This window comes from Hibiscus syriacus, unplaced genomic scaffold (genome assembly GCF_006381635.1).
Source record: "Hibiscus syriacus cultivar Baekdansim isolate YM2019G1 unplaced genomic scaffold, ASM638163v2 tig00000778_pilon, whole genome shotgun sequence".
Taxonomy (NCBI): domain Eukaryota; kingdom Viridiplantae; phylum Streptophyta; class Magnoliopsida; order Malvales; family Malvaceae; genus Hibiscus; species Hibiscus syriacus.
This window is the reverse complement of record NW_024061825.1, coordinates 1,111,642-1,127,221: the sequence shown is the minus strand read 5'-3', so window position 1 is coordinate 1,127,221 and position 15,580 is coordinate 1,111,642. Positions and strand designations below refer to the sequence as shown.

At 37.6% G+C, this 15,580-nt stretch overlaps 1 pseudogene; it reads right to left on the bottom strand.

Annotated features, from left to right (window-relative positions):
• Nucleotides 1-855: 855 nt before the first annotated feature.
• Nucleotides 856-6,224, bottom strand: LOC120218833 (annotated as a pseudogene).
• Nucleotides 6,225-15,580: the final 9,356 nt, after the last annotated feature.

Below are 15,580 nucleotides of genomic sequence, written 5' to 3'. Positions count from 1 at the left end.
ATTATAACTTTGAAAATTTAAAGAGCATGATTCTTTTTATATTTAGTGAACTCATGTTTTGAGATTTACTTTAATTGTGAGTCCAAAATGGAGCATTATTTTGTTTCTACAATAAACGTAATTGTGTCGTCGAACTCAATTTTAATTTTCGTAGACCTAAACATTTTTTGTGTTTTAATCTCACCTTAAACTAATTGGTGACGACTCGTAATCTTTTCAAAAGTCTTACCATTAAATTTTTATTTTGTTTAGAAAACGATGTCGACAATATCCAAAATATTATTTTTTTTTTAAAATCATATCTAATGTTTAGTTTAGGTTCCATTTTGATATCCCTTTATTAAAAATTTAACTATGATATTGACGTGTCACCATAAGATAATATCACATCATCATTAAAAAAAATAAAAAAATATCACGTCAATAATTTTGTTAATTCATTAACAATGGCGTATAAAATTAAAACTTAATTAAACATTAGATATGATTTTGAAAAAAATAATAATAAGGCTAGATGCCAAAACAAAACAAAAGCAATAGTTTAGATACTAAATATTTAATTTACCCAAGATGAAATACTTCGGAAAAAAATAATACAAGTCAACTATTCAATCAAACAAAATTTAACATCATGCATGATTTTAATGATCAGATTCTTGGGACTTTCATGTAATCTTCAGTTGACATTGAATTTGATCTCTAAATAATCTCAACCCCTTTCCCTTGTGATGATGATGTTAATTAAAGCTTAAGAAGTTGAGAACAATAATGAAATTTACAAAATTGAGCATGGAAATTAATGTGAAGATACAAAGATACCATATTTGATCTCTAAATAATCTCAATTAATGGAAATTAATGCTTAGGAGTAAGAGAAGGAAACGAGGGTATTGACTGCAATATCAACTTCCTGCCACTCCGACCACCACCGGGGGTCGACCCTAACTCACATTGAGGAGGAGAGATCCTCTTACTGTTGGGGGATGAAGTTTTAATGCCGGTTCCTGGAGAAGAACTGCCTCGTAGAATCTCGAGTGTTTCGTCTTCTGCAACAGATTGGAAATGCTTTTTGATAATGTTCGGTGGTCGGATAATATTAGGCTTTCCATATCTGTGTCCGGTATACAGTGCGGAAGACGATCCAATGGCGATAAAGGACCGTGGCGGTTTACCCTTAGATGAAAATGCCAGTTGAACCAAAGGTCTGTGGAGAAGAATAATATTGACTCTATAGCAATAATATATATTGTTTTTATCATGGAAAAAACTTCAAACAGTTCAAGGAAGAAACCTGCAAAGCTGTGATGGAGTTGTTGGGAGAGCAGCTGGATTTTGCTCTTCGTTATTCAAGATGTCGGTTTCTTCGAATCTTTTGTTTGTTGCATTCTTGTCGGAATGATCTGTTTCTTCTTCTTCTTCGGGCTCTCCTTCAGCTTCCAAAATAGAAGATCCTGTGTTTCGAAGTAATCGAGATGAATAAGAACTTGAATAACATAGACCGGTCAAGAACAAAACATCAAATAGATTCTTACCTTCTTTCCGACCAAATGCATTCTTACAGCCTTCGCATCTGCAGTTAATGGAACATCCAACGCCACCCTTTAAGACAAGAAAACGACTTCTAAATCAGTTTATGTAGAACAACATCAACAGAGGGTTTTTTTTCTTCTTAGGAGGAACACTTGAAAGCATTCACAATATTTCTTCAGGCAGTTTGATTTCTTGCAGTTGCATCCTCGTTTATGCCGAGCTGAAGCCGGTGTTGTGATCAAGTCATCCTGCGAGAATAAATGGCGGTTAGGCTATGTGACAATTTGCAGTTGACCAACTAGATAGAGAATAGCTATTCCGTACCCCAACTTCGGGTATCGGATCAGAGGTTATGATCACTTTGGGAGCAAATGCAAGTGGGTTTCGAGACTCGATCTGCTTGCGAGTTGCAAGTACAGTATCTTCATGGATAGGCTTATTAAAGCAGTCTTGACAAGAACATGGCTCGATGCAGTATACACCGGCAGCAAAGCATTCACAGTAGCTGAGAAAGAAGGTTCCGATATCCAATGAGAACATAAACAAAACAATCATAACACCATAGTAGATCACAGTGATAAGCAGGAATACGGAGAAGCATGTCCTGTAATTTAAAGCAAAACTAGAAGAACTTACAGTTTCAGACACTTTGATTTCTTGCAGTTGCATCTTTTACAGGCCTCACTCTCTCCGGCTTGTTCCAATCTCCGCCTGAAAATCTGTAAGACGACGATGATAAAACAAACGTTAAGACATGTACATTAGATAGAAATAACTAATAAACCAATCAACAACACTCGAGTTATCATACCTCTTCTTTTTCGGACTATTTTGATAGAACTCTTCATTAACTAAATAGACAGAAGCCTGAGAAGCATCTTCTGCAAGCTGAACCCCATTTTCAACATCATCCGTGTCTCTTTCAGTCGAGGCAGAAGCCAATAAAGATTCATGAGTAGTTTCGTTATCTGCTGTGGGTGAATTGGATGTTGTGGTGCAAGGGAGAATTAGCTTTTGTGTCTCGGACGATAAAGTTTCAAGCTTTGAATTATTTGTTATCCCTCGAGGCTATCGCTAGAGCATTTAGGTGCAAACCAATTCCTGGTACAATGCACCTTGAGGAATCACCGCCAGCCTTACTGGGCTCCAATTTGTTATCTACAGAAGAGTTAGTATTTGAACCACCATCTAAGCTCTTCCTCCGTGCTGCCAGCATCTCAAAGTCTAAGCAGCGCCGTCTGAACCCACGATGCAAATTAGAATCAGGCTGTGCACAAACATATAAAAGCATCATCAGTAAAGGCAGATCAAGATAGATGACTTTCATGATAATTTTTTCTGCATAAACAGCTAAACAAACTCGTCAAACTGAAACTAGTAAAAGAACAAACATGTTTGGAGTTTTCTACTTTTCTGCAACTCTTTCAAATATACAGCATTTTTTAACTGAATTGAATATGGGGTGGACATGCGATTTTCCATATAATCAGTCAGACTGCCGGACGCGAAGTTTGTCACATCATTATCCTCCAAACTTTCATTGAAATGATTTATTTCGATGAGCCCACCAGTTCCTTCAGTTTGAACTTGATAATCACCGATATCATCTTGTGGGAACTGCGAAACAAGAGTAGAACAAAATGTAGTACCAGGGTCCAATGATTTCTGAATTACACCCCTAAAAGCCTCAGAATCATTGGGGGAACTAAAAATCAATAGGTCAGATGTCTCAGGAATCAAACTCTCCCACTCAGATCCAATAGTTTCCCTTTTTCGCTCAATCTGGAAAGTGGCTGCTACTTCCACGCCATCAGATAAACCTTTTTCAGAGGACTCTTGAACTTCCTCTGATAAACCTTTTTTGAGAGGCCTCTTGAACGAACGGAACAATTGCGCGAGATTTGAAGGTTGATTGAGAGACGCAATTCATTTCGATTACACAAGGGCTACCGCAATCATATTTTAAGGTCTGTGGCAGCTCGATTGCAATCCTTGATGGTTCATTATCCAGTTCAAAAGAAACCTCACCCAGGGAAACTCCTGGATCAAAATTCTCCTGGACATCCACACCCGCCTCCTCGATCGTACTAACTTTAGTCCCATCTGCAGAAGACAACTTGGGTTTCGATGGATCTGTAGAGCTATACCAATAGAAGCATGGGACGAAGCCGTACCTTCATACTCTACCCTTTTATCGCTCAATTTTTCCTGATAATCAGTTAAGAATTTAGAACAAATTCAAACATTATTTAAAATAAAAATTCTACATTCTACTCGATAATAAAAAAAGTTCCAATAATATCCACATCAAGATGCAATGCATTACCCTTACTAACTACCCGCCTATCCGATGAATTAACGAAGAAGATCCTATGAGGATATCGAATTCCCTTTCAACATCTAAATTAATTTCAATCCCCGCCGTGTTTTTCATACTTTCCGATGCGATCCGATCAACTTCTCTATCTCTCTCCCGTTGTATTTTCAATTCAACACGTACATATTTTAGAGAGTTTTCATCCTTAATTAATGTTTTTTGAAGAGTCGAATCGTATAAGAATGTACAAGTAAAAACATTGTTTCATTGATGATAACACAACATAGAAATATTCACTATTTTCAACCGACTCGAAAACTAATCGGTCTGATATTAACTCAACTCGAAAATCAACTGACCTGGTATTGATCCGACCCGAAAAACAATCGATCCAATTATCACCCGACTCGAAATTTGACCCGACCTGAAAATTGACTCGACTCGACCCGACCCGATTTACCATACACCCGAACAAAATTAAACCATATCTTATACAACCTGATTTATCATACAACATACAAGACTTTGCTATGTCAACATTTCATCCTACTTGACTCTCTTAAGTTTTAATATATTCATTTTTGTTAGAAAATTTATGGTTAAATTATTATATTGGCATTATTAGTTTTTAGTTTTCACAAAATAATCTAGGAATTATCTTTTGATTATTCTCATCCTTGATTAATGTTTTTTGAGGGGTCGATTCGTATAAGAATGCACAAGTAGAAGCATTGTTTCGTTGATAATAATACAATATAGAAACATTCACTATTTCCTATTTACTTGGCAAGTATGATTTTTATTAACATCATTATAAAGTCATGGGTAAAGTAGAATGTATCGTTAAAAATCTCTCAAAATCAAATTACAAATTTGAGTTTAAAAATCAAATTGGAAATGCAAAGAAAACATGGTGAAAGCGAGATAACAAGTTTATTTATTACATACATATTTTAGAGAATTTTCATCCTTAATTAATGTTTTTTGAAGAGTTGAATCGTATAAGAACGTACAAGTAAAAGCATTGTTTCATTGATGATAATACAACATAGAAATATTCACTATTTTCAACCGACTAGAAAACTAATCGGTCTGATATTAACTCGACTTGAAAATCAACCGACTTGATATTGATCTAACATGAAAAACAATCGATCCAATAATCACCCGACCTAAAAGTTGACCCGAGTTGAAAATTGACTCGACCTAATACTCGACTCTACCCAATCCGATTTACCATACACCCGAACAAAATTAAGCCACATCTGATCCAACCCGATTTATTATACAACTTACAAGACTCTGATATGTCAACATTTCATCCTACTTGACTCTCTTAAGTTAGATTTTGCGTTAAATGTTAGTTAACTAATGGTTGTGATCTAATTAATGTTTTTGGGGGACGAATCATATAAGAATGTACAAGTAAAAAACAATGTTTCATTGATGATAATACAACATAGAAATATTCATTATTTTCTTTTTACTTGGTAAATATAATTTCTATTAATATAATCATAAAGCCATGACCAAACTTAAGTGGAGGAAAAGATTACATAACACCTTACAATACAGAAAAAATGTTCCAATAAGGTCCACGTCAAGATACAATGCATTACCCTTACTAACTACCCACCTATCCTATGCATTAAGGAAGAAGAAGATCCTATGAAAATATTGAATTCCCTTTCAGCTTCTAAATTAATTTCAATCCCCGCTGTGTTTTTCATACTTTCCAATGATATCCGAGCAGATTCTCTATCTCTCTTCCGATGGATTAAGGAAGAAGAAGACCCTACGAGGAAATTGAATTCCCTTTCAGCATCTAAATTAATTTCAATCCCAGCTGTGTTTTTCATACTTTCCAATGCCATCCGAGCAGCTTCTCTATCTCTCTCCCGTTGTTTCAGTTCAACACGAGTCTTCGGTTCTGCAGTTTCGATGATCTTTTTCCTTTGCTGCTTTTTCTTCAGGGGATTAACAGTTTTCGATCTGTTCAACGTCTGTTGAGCTTTGGAAATAGTGTCTGCAAATCGGCTTTTCAACATCGCAGCACGACTATCTGCGTAACATCAAAACCGACATTCTTGAAGTAGCCGATTGTATCATCAACACTAATGTAAGATCAGCCATATATTATTATTACGTAAAGTTATCGCTCTAAAATCAGCCGTAAACGCTATTGAAACAACTACGTACCTTCGATTCTCGTCTCTTCTTTTCGCACCGTCGAACACTGTGGAGTCGAAGTAGTGTCCGCCACCACCTTGGGTTTCTTCTTCAACGAGCCACCGACTCCATCCACCGCCTCTGGTCTGCGCTTGGAATTCTTGAAGTCGGAAGATTGTGTATCGACAATTGCTTTCATCTTCTGCATGGCAATAACTTTCTGACGATGTAGGCTTTAATGATTTTTCGATTACAATTAGGATTTTAGGTTTATATAATATTTCAAGAAACCCTTTTAAAGTACTTTTTTTCTTCAAGCTCAAGAAATACATTTTCATTCGAACTATTTCAATTTGTTTAAAACATGTATTGCTTTAAATTTTAGATTAAATGTCAAATTTAGCCCTCAATAATTAATTAAATAATTATTTTATTTTTTTAATATTTGAATTTTTAATTAACATGACTCAATTTGTTTAGACTTGAAAATTTGATCCTAACCGATTTACTTGATATTAACGCAATTACTCGAACCAATTTACTTGATATGATAGTCGATATAGACTCGAACTTGACTAATTTTGATCTTAAATCCAAACCATACATGAACTAAACCAAAATCGATCCAAAATTAAGTTGGACTAATATGGTTCCATATTCAATTTGACTCGAACCGAAAATAGCACAAACTAAAAGTAACTCAAACTGAAAGTAACTCGAACTAAATATAAACCGATCCAAAAGTAACATGGACCGATATTAACTTGAACCAGAAAAGAATCGATTTGAAAATAATCCAAATCGAACATTAACCCGATAAATGTGTAAAAGTGAATGAATAATTTATTACTATTATAATTATTATATATTTTTAACAATGTGATGAATAATAAAATGATACATGTTTTATTCCCTTTTATGATGTACTACTAGTTAATCACAATCTTTGGTAATAGTTCAATGACCACTAGTATCACCTTTTAATAATCATTAATATTATTTTCTCTCGTTTAAAAGATAATCCATTATTTAATCAAATAATTTTTAAAAAATAAAAATATATTTGATACGAAAGATGATAAAAGAATATATATTATTATTATCACTACAACAGAATTGGTCTATAGGGACGTTTTTTCCCCTATAACGGCGTTTAAAAGCACCAAAAAATGATGCCGACGCAAAAAAAAGCCGCAAAAAATGCCGTTAATACAAACGCCGAAACTGTTAGTGGCATTTTCTACCACTAAAAGCCAAGTTATGTAGCGGCGTTTGTATACTAAAATGCCGCTAAAGGTCAGCTTATATAGTGGCGTTTTAGTATACAAATGTCGCAACATGTTCGCCGTATAACGGCATTTTTTGACACAAACGCCACAATAGGTTTGATATTTATAGGTGTTTTCTGCAACAAGTTCGCTATTTAGCGGCGTTTTTTGTGACAAAGGCCGCAATAGATTTGATATTTAGTGATGTTTTGCACAATTGCTGTCGAAACGATTTTTAAACGGCGGGGTGATTTTGGAAACCGCATCATTTTTAATTATTTATCTTTTCAATCGAATTTTAATTAAAAACAATGCAATTTTAGAAAACCTCTCGTTTCGAGAAATTGGAAATTCCTTTACGGTCAAAATATATGGTTCAAGGAGTCGCCACCAATCTTTGATTAGGGTGTGATTGGGCACCCAAAAATGTTGTCATTTAAATAAAAATTAATTTAATTCGACAAATTTACGGTCTACGTTACCAAAATCCGAGTTGGAAGTCGGTTACGTGTGGGGAAGGATTAGCACCCCCACACGCCCTAAATCGGTACAAATTTGCAATTTCACAAGTTCAAACTTGATTTGATTAATGATCCCTTTAAACAACAAACATGCAAATTGTAACATTCAAAGCAACAAAATAGATTTAATTTAAAACCAAGTCATTAGAAAGATAAAGAATATTATTTAAAAATACGAACCAGTTAGTCAGTTCTAACAACCTTTCTCGAAAAGTTTAAATAGTCGAATATTTCCTTTTCTTTCGCTCCCAAATTTTACAATGATATATCCAAATTTAATTAGGCGTTACTGACGGGATACCATTTTAATTTAAAATCGTCAAAACAACTTTCCTGTAAGTTAAGAAAAGGCATTCTGATAATTTTAGATTAAAAGGGCATTACCCTTAATTCCGATTATGCGATTAGATCGAGTCATGCCCGTAAGGCCAACAGGCGTAAACGCTACAACTAAATATATATGTATTAACGACATGCTTGAAATAATATGTACATGCATACATTCAAAATAAATCTAAATTAGCTCTACAACATGCATGGAATATTGAACAAGTGGCTAAGATATAAAGAAATAAACAATGAGCTCTTTTCATAAATCTCATTTCCAAGTGCTGCAACCATAATATAACCAAACGCTATATAGGATCAAAATGCAAGTTTCTAAAACTGTGCATCTAATGTAAAAACAACAGAAAAATGGCCCCAACATGAATTTGGACTACCCCTTTTCCTAAAACGCACAGTTTTCCCCTCAGCTATCAAAACGCTACCGTTTTGGACATAAACGAAACGATGCCGTTCTGCGTTCTGTTATATGGTTATTAGGGTAAAATCTGAAACCCTAATCACTTCTCTTCAGCCAGACCAAACCAAGCCCCGCCGTTTTCCTTCTTCTCTCCCTCAAACTCTCTCCTAACCCTCGACGAAGCCCAAACAAAGCCTAGCCTCCACAGCCACCGTGGCCTCCACCGCCTAACGCTCCGATGAGGAGCCGCAGGCGTGAAACCTACCCGTAAACCTGAATCTCTCATGACAGAACCCAAAACCAAAGGGCTAAAACAACCCCCAACCCTCACCACCGAACCGCGCAACCACCGTGTGTTCGCCTCTGTCAGAGCCCCGATGAGACCGCAACCTCACAATCTCACTCTTCCCTCTCTACAGAACCAAAGTCTCACAAGCCCGAACCTAAACTCTACCGAGACCCCTCCTAAATCCCTGAAACACACCACATATCCAAGGTTAAAGGGAGTTACCTTAGGTGACTCTGGATGGCTTTTGGTTCCAGGCGACGAGGGTGAGTTTTCACTGACAGGGAAGGCAAAGGGTTTTCTCCCTTTTGTTTTACTCTTCTGGTTTCTTTTGGGTAATAGACTACACGGTGTGGTATGCTAATGGATCTCCTCTCCGTTTTTTGCTGGTTTTTCTGTTCCAATTTTTTTTTAAAATATTGATATTATTGCTTTTTTCTCTGAAAAAATATCTGAGGGTCAAACCCCTTACAAACATTTTGGTTCTGGTCTATATAGAACCAGATTTTACAATATTTTTGCTTTCTGATTTCTTTCAAAATCCCGTGTCTACTGCAATTTATCTTCGTTGACTTGGGTTTTGCTGCCTTGAAACTTGGTTTGAGTCTTCTGTCGTGTTTCTCTTGATATTGCAGGTTGTTAAGGTTCACGTGGGATGGTCGACCGTCGTAATTGGGTCCGGCGGGGCAACTTAGTGATCGAGATGGGTTGGCAGCAGAACGTGATCTCGACCGTTGGATGGGTCTAGATCCGAAGGTTGCGCTTCAAGGTGGCGGCTGAAGGGTCCTAAAACCCTAATGACTAAATATGCATACCGTTGGATCTCCCTGAATCCACGATCCTGATGCGCAACATTAGAGGGTTATGGAAACCTTATCAAAATTAGGGTTTCCCTTAGGCTTGGATCAGTTCTGGCCCCAAACGGGTCTTGGGTTGGGTTGGGAATGCTGGATCAAATGACCCTTTGTAATTTGGACCTGTAAAAATCAAAGACAATGTTTAGTGCATTTTTAATTGTTTAATTATTTACTTATTTTAGCCTATATCTATATATATATATTTAATTATATAATATCACACTTAATAATATTAATATAATAAACTCGAATTAACTTTGAATAAGACCCCGGACAAATTGAATATCACAGCTGCCCTCTTTGCTCATTGTCGTGTAACGAGAATAGAGCAAAGATCAATAGATGGACAATTTGTCTGGTCATGAAATATCAAAAGATTAATCCGTTTCACCGCAACTTCAGGATAGTGGGACTTGAAAAATATTCGGAAACGGTTCGCTCCCTCTTTTTAGGGAGCGGGAACTTGAAGAATCTTCATCAATCGTGTCTGCTCCCCCTTCCTTCAGAGAGTATAAGACTTGAACAATCTTCATCAATCGTGTCTGCTCCCTATTTCCTCAGAGAGTATAAGACCCAAACAATCTTCAACCAATCTTATCTGCTCCCTATTTCTTCAGAGAGTATAAGACCCGAACAATCTTCATCAATCGTGTCTACTCCCCATTCCTTCAGAGAGTATAAGACTCGAACAATCTTCATCAATCGTGTCTGCTCCCTATTTCTGCAGAGAGTATAAGACTCGAACAATCTTCAACAGTCGCGTCTGCTCCCTATTTCTTCAGAGAGTATAAGACTCGAACAATCTTCAACGATCGCTGGGAAACCTGTAAATATTTAAGTCATCATGCAATGTCATGATCCTATTCATGCCTAAAATGTATGCAAATGTGCAATTTAACACATTTTCTTCTTCGAAGGAACCTCATATCTTTTGATTTCAATAGAACTCGATTTCGTTTCGGGTACATAGCATTTGACCAGTTCACCCCAGCTAACACTCTCAATACCATATCTTTTGGCTCGACCAGACTTTGACTTCTTTCTTTCTTGAAACCTGCCGGTACACGTGACCAACTTCTCGATAAATGACAATTTCTTTGGGTCATCTATTAATGGCTAAGATTGTCTTTGAATTCCAAAGTTTTAGCTTTTCGCAACCATACAAGCTTATGGGTAAAACCATTGCTAGCTTCAGAATACATGCATTTCCAGAACCTTTTGCATAATATACAAATGATCTCATGTACCACAAGTTAAGCTATGCGTTTTAACTTTCTCAAAATTAGATGCTTGTAAAAGGGAAATTAAGAAGGGAAATATCTCTTTATTTATAAATGGCGAAGAATTTTTAGGCAACTACATGACAAACTTTTAATCGGAAAAGAACAAAAGGATAGGTGTCTTCAAATCAATACACAAATGTTTTTGAACTGGCATGCCGTCAGAATGACTCGAGTGTAGCTTCTGTCAAAAGGACCTCCAAAATGGTGATGACACCTAAGAGTGCGAAACCCTTTCTGGACCCCAAAATCTCCCATTATTGGATGCCATAAACCAATATTGAATCTCACGTGCATCAATTCCTCCTGGTTGTCCCCATCGAGACTCATTGATCTTTGGTCTCAACCCCAATGGCCGTTGTCGTTACCCATCAGGAGATCTTCCTACTCCCCAAAAACAATTCAGATCCTCCCATACACGAACTCTGAATTTAAACTCAAATCGCCCTTTGCGGGTTTTCGACTCGACCTCCTTTGGTTTCAAGACACCCTTTTTCGAGTTTTCATCTTGAACCCTCATTTTTTTCATTTTTTCATTCATTTTTTATTTTTTTATTTTTTTCATTTTTTCATTTTCACTCATTTTTTCTTCTTCTTTTTTCTTCAAGCAAAATACTTTCTTAACTGCGTCAGAATTCACTGGATGAGGTAATTCAGACCCATCCATCTCAGTTAAGACCAGAGCTCCCCCAGAGAAAGCTTTCTTGACAACATAGGGTCCTTCCCACTTGGGCATTTCCCTCGGAATCTTTTTGAATGGGCAATATCCTCCTGAGCACCAAATCTCCTTCGGATTTCTCGAGGCGAACTTTCTTATCATGTGCTTGTATCATCCGCTTCTGGTATATCTGACCGTGACAAATAGCCTTCAATCTCTTTTCTTCATCAGATTCAATTGGTCATATCTGGCCTGTACCCATTCTGCCTCATTTAGCTTCACCTCTGATAAAACCCGGAGCGAGGGAATTTCCACTTCAATAGGGAGGACAGCTTCCATCCCATAAACTAGAGAAAACGAGTTGCCCCAGTAGACGTACAGAAGTCTGATAGGCAAACAGAGCAAATGGCAACTTCTCATGCCAATCTTTATAAGTTTCAGTCATTTCTCTCTAAGCCTCTTAATGTTCTTATTAGCCGCCTCCACTGCCCTATTCATCTTTGGGCGATAAACGGAATTATGATGCTTTATTTTGAATTGCTCACATACAGATTTCATCATCTTGTTGTTTAAGTTCAACGCATTGCCAGAGATAATTCTCTCTGGTAAGACATATCTGCAGATGATTTCTTTCTTCAAGAACCTACATATCGTTGACTGGGTAACACTTGCATAGGAAGCTGCTTCTACCCACTTGGTGAAGTAATCTATTGCTACCAGAATGAAGCGATGACCATTTGACGCTTTTGGAAAAATTTGCCCAATAACATCCATGCCCCACATAGAAAACGACCACGGAGCTGTCATCACATGCAACGGATGAGGAGGGGTGTGCATTATATCCCCATAAATCTGACACTTGTGACACTTTCGGGCATAATTGATGCAATCAGTTTCCATAGTTGACCAATAATACCCAAATCTCATAATCTGTCTGGCCATTACATGCCCATTAGCATGGGTGCCACATATTCCTTCATGTCTTCTTCAAGAATCATTTTCACTTCTTTAGTGTCCACACACCTTAATAAGACCTGATCCATGCTTTTCTTATATAAGATCTCACCATTAAGCACATACCCTGCTGCCATTCTTCTAATGGTCCTTTTTCTCATTCTCAGTTGCCTGATCGGGGTAACTTTGATATCTTATATACTGGAAGATATCATAGTACCAAGGTCCTTCATCATCTTCTTCTTCAATTTTAAAGCAGTGGGCTGGATACTCATAAGCCTTCATCTCAATAGGCATCATATTTGAATGCTCGTTCATCTTAAAGGCTGCTGCCAAAGTAGCCAAGGCGTCCGCCATTTGATTTTCTTCTCTGGGGAGGTAATTGAAAGTCACTTCTTCAAATTCTTCAATAAGTCCCAGAACTAATTTACGATATTCCACAAGTTTGGGATCCTTGGTTTCCCACCTCTGAGCTGGTAAATTACCAAAGCTGAATCCCCATATACCCTCAGCATTTTTGCTTTGAGTTCAATAGCTGCTCTAAGACACATAACACAAGCCTCATATTCAGCCATATTGTTTGTACAATCAAAATTGAGCCGACTGGTAAAAGGATAATGCTCTTCACTTGGTGAGACCAAGATTGCCCCAATCCCATGCCCCAAGGCGTTTGAAGCACCATCAAAGTTCATCTTTCAGTATTTACCGGTGAGAGCAATTGTTTCTTCCTCCGAGATAGCCATTAAATCCTCATCCGGGAAATCGAAGTTCAACTGTTCATATTCTTCTGAAGCCCTACTCGCAATGAATTCTGCTATGGCGCTCCCTTTAACTGCCTTCTGGCTTACATACTGGATATCAAATTCGGACAACAGGATTTGCCAACGGGCTAACCTTCCAGACAATGCAGGTACCCCCATTAGATACTTTAAAGGGTCCAGCTTAGATATGAGCCAGGTAGTATGATACAACATATACTGTCTAAGTCTTCTGGTAGCCCACACTAAAGCGCAACACAATTTTTCAATTGGTGAGTATCTGGCCTCACACTCAGTGAACTTCTTACTGAGATAGTAGATAGCCCTCTCCCTCTTCTCAGTTTGATCATGTTGCCCCAACACACATCCCATTGAATTGTCATAAACGGACAAGTAAAGAATTAAAGGCTTTCCTGGGATAGGTGGTGCTAGGATCGGAGTATTCGAAAAATATCTCTTTACTGCCTCAAAAGCCTCTCGGCAATCTTCACTCCATTCTCCTGAATCATTCTTACGAAGAAGGCGGAATATGGGATCACATCTTTCGGTCAGCTGCGAGATAAACCGAGCGATGTAATTTAATCTCCCCAAAATCCTCGAACCTCTTTTTGCGTTCTTGGGGCTGGCAAATCTTGAATGGCTTTTACTTTATCGGGATCTATTTCGATTCCCTTTCGGCTCACTACGAATCCCAACAGTTTTCCCGATGTCACCTCAAAAGTACACTTATTTGGGTTAAGTTTTAGTTGGCACTTCTTTAATCTTTGAAAGAGCTTCCTCAAATTCTCGATATGTTCCTCCTCCGTCTTGGCTTTGACAATCATATCATCGACATAGACTTCAATTTCTTTATGCATCATGTCATGAAACAACGTCACCATGGCCCTCTGATAGGTTGCCCCTGCATTCTTTAATCCAAACGGCATGACTTTATAGCAAAACGTCCCCCACATAGTGACAAACGTTGTTTTCTCCATATCTTCAGGGTATATTTTAATTTGATTATAGCCGGAGAAACCATCCATAAATGAGAATAGGAATTTCCAGCAGTATTGTCCACTAACGTATCTATATGTGGTAAAGGAAAATTATCCTTTGGACTAGCTCTATTCAGATCTCTATAGTCGACACACATTCGTACCTTCCCATCATTCTTTGGCACTGGGACAATATTTGCTACCCACTCAGGATATTTGGCCACTGTGAGAAACCCAGCATCAAATTGTTTCTTCACTTCTTCTTTAATCTTGAGCAGCATCTCGGGTCTCATCCTTCTCAGTTTCTGTTGTACGGGCTTGCAATCAGGCTTTATTGGTAATTTATGGACAACCAATTCTGTATCCAGCCTGGCATGTCTCGTATGACAAGCAAATACATCCTTGAATTCTTGAAGTAATTCTATCAAGCTTTGCCTTCCTTCAGCAGACAGGGTGGTACCAATCTTTATTTCCTTTCTATCTCATCTGTACCCAGATTCAAGATCTCTGTCTCTTCGTGAGGCAGGATCTGCTCATCTTCCTGTTCCACCATCTTTAGTAATTCTGAGGGTGGTTCACATCCCTCATCATCATCACAACCTTCGATTTCCCCTTGACATATGGGCATCTCGAAATCAATCTCCGGGTCAGAGTCATTAGCATTCGTATTATTGATATCTGAGTTCCTGAAAGGATAACGAAAAAGAAGATATACATATATACATACATATATACATATATACATAGGGGAGAATCTTTTCCCATATAAACAAATAGAAAGAAATAATATATGCGTATATTCAAACAAAAATGCATGAGGAAATGTTTGCCATTTGGGAATTAACAAAACACATCTTTTATTGAAAGCAAGTAAAGACACACAACTTAACCCTTTACATCAAATCACCTACTGTCCCAGGGTATGAACAATAGGGAAGAGTTCTAGTGTATTACTCTGCAAAAGATTTGTAAACTACAGGCAATTCCTCTGCAGTCCAGTTGTTCAACACAAAGCCCGGTGGCGCAGGGTAGATGCCCATAGCTCTCATTTCTTTGAAATCCTCATCGGTTATGACATTAATGCCCAAGTCCTCCAAGGCATTCTCAACTATCACCTTACTGCTTTCCAAAGTCCCTTGAAACATATATCCTCCTGATACGAAAATGCTGCTCAATGGCGGGAATGTCATGGGCTCCCAGCTTGGGTCCTCACCAGTTAATCTTGCCTTTCTCAATTCCTGAATCTTCTTGATGCTTCTC